At 27.4% G+C, this 2,471-nt stretch overlaps 1 long non-coding RNA gene across 1 annotated transcript; it reads left to right on the forward strand.

Moving 5' to 3' along the window:
• The first annotated feature begins 530 nt into the window (after window positions 1-530).
• Window positions 531-1,562, forward strand: LOC107485600 (uncharacterized). Its single transcript, XR_001591500.3, has 4 exons — window positions 531-567; window positions 670-747; window positions 979-1,039; window positions 1,123-1,562. It is a non-coding gene; the product is annotated as an uncharacterized LOC107485600 (long non-coding RNA).
• Window positions 1,563-2,471: the final 909 nt, after the last annotated feature.

Genomic DNA, 2,471 nt, shown 5'->3' on the forward strand with positions numbered 1-2,471 from the left:
TTTAGATTAATATATCATTTCTGGTTTTTTTTATCTTGGTCCATGTGATCAATACATAAATCATATATAACTGAATTAATAAAATTAATGGTAAAAAATTAAATGTATATGATAAGTCTCTTTTTGTTTTTAGGATGATGTTTTGCTTCCAGAGATAGTAATTGCTAGATATGGGGTCGAGCTGAAACATGAAATTGTCCTGATTGATCTTTGTGACAACTGTATCAAGCTTAAATTAAAAAAACGGGGAAACAAAATTTGGATACCTTCCGGTGAGGTAGACAAGTTATTTGCTTTCTATAAGTTCAAGAGTGTGGTGAAAATCGGTCTAATGCATGTCACAAGTGTCATATTTTTTGTGGCTCCTGTGGATAGGCGAAGTAAACCAATTTATATGGATTTTTATGCTTTTCACTATGTTAAAGATATTGTTGATATATCTTTACTAAAACTAATTCAAGATGAGTTGGGATTGAACTACTTTGATGGACTGGATGATGTTTCATATGGTATAAAAGATAATGAGATGCGTATAGAAGATAATGAGATGCATTGAAATATGAAAAGGTTAGAGTTCATAGTTTTCCCTTTTTTTAATTCTTAATTATTCTTAGTTTTATGCGTCTTATATTCTAACTACTGTATTTTTTTTTTTTATTACACTTGAAGTTCTGGTGTGCAAAGGATTCAAATGAACACTTCCAATGGAACTACTGTCAAGAAGAGGTCAATAACAAAAAAAAGAGGGTGTGTTAATTTTTTTCTGGTTTAATATTAGATTGTTGTTGCATGTGTTATTGATTTTCTCACTCTTGATATCATTTAATTAATTGATGAGTTTGTTACATTTTAAGCGTATTGATTTCAGTAATCAAATTCTGTCTCACACTATTCTGTATAAGGTTATCTTACATCTTTCACTGTTACAATTTTTAGTTTGCTCATATTTTTCCTATCAATTAAAATTGAAATATATAGATGTGTTGCTGAACATTATAGCAAGAGGTTAACGGAGTATGATATGAAGGCTGATCGATTTGTAAGTTTTTGTAACTATTGTTTCATACTTGTTGATGAGTTTTTTATTTTAAGACCTGTTTCTAACCCCTTTTTACTTAACAGTATATTCGCTGTGAGTTTGCTAGATTATTGCTTAAGAGTGGTGGATCGGAACAATAAAAATTTACTGTTAAGGGCTCAAAGATTACTAAACCCTTTACAATGCATGTCTTGAAAAGTAAGGGCAAGAATCGAGAGTACAAAATTGGACCCAAATGAAAAGATTTTGTCAAGATGCATAAACTTAGGCCTGGATATTTATGTGTATTTAGAAGTGTTTCGAACAAAAATCATTTGGTTCAGGTTTCTGTGGTTAGAAACTAATTATTCAGATGCTTTGATACTTTCTTTTGTTAATTTTGGGATATGTATTCTATTTTGGACTCTGGGTTTTTCATTATCTAAAATTCAAAATATGTATGGGATGTGAACTTGTTGGTTAAGTTACTTAGTTTTTTATATCAGATGTGACAGTCAAATTAATATGCTATTTGGTTATATCATTCCCCCACTTAACTTTATACTTAATGCAATTAGATGCTTTTCTTTTTATATCATTATCATGATGTGTTAGATCCTAATTAGCATTGATATGACGATATTATATCTGACAGATTACTATATATGTTTAGATACAATTTATGTTTAACAATATTACAACTTGATGTTTCTTTCAAGTTGTCTTCTAATAAAAACTTTCTAATTGGTTGACATTTGTATTGTTTTGATTTTTTTTAACCATTTAATTCTGATATGATCATAACTTTTTTAAACTAATTTTATTCAGTTTGATCATCTACTTTATTTTTCTTTAGAACATTGTCATCTTTGAATATGGCTATGTTTGATTGATTGGATATCTAACTAAACAGAAAAAGTTATTTAATTAATTTTTTTTTTTGTTTAAATATGACTGTGTTTGTCTAATAATAGATTTTCTTTTTATTATGAGGTCTTTAATACTGTTTTAACTTGAATATAATTTTGATTTGGGGAGATCATTATTGAATAATTCAGTTTTTAGGTATGTTCATAAAATAGTAATCCCGTGCAGTTTGCACGGTATATATATATATTTCAATTTTTAACAACATAAAAAATTAATTTTGAGTATTACAGTTAATTTTTCTTAATTACTTTATGTATCTATTTTTTACATTTTTTTAATTAACATCAAATTTTAAAATAATTACTAATTAATCTCATTTATATTGACTTTTTTTTATTTTTATTGTTTTAAATTTTTGGACAAAAAACACATTTAAACCAAAGGGAGCAAAATTTTACACGAATAAGCTAAAACGAAAACTGCTTCATAAATCCACTAATGCACACTTATATGTAGTTCAAACCAACTAAATTCAAACTCCATTTCTACATAATTCGAACCAAGTCACAAACACACGCACACA

The sequence above is a fragment of the Arachis duranensis genome, chromosome 4, assembly GCF_000817695.3.
Source record: "Arachis duranensis cultivar V14167 chromosome 4, aradu.V14167.gnm2.J7QH, whole genome shotgun sequence".
Lineage (NCBI taxonomy): Eukaryota > Viridiplantae > Streptophyta > Magnoliopsida > Fabales > Fabaceae > Arachis > Arachis duranensis.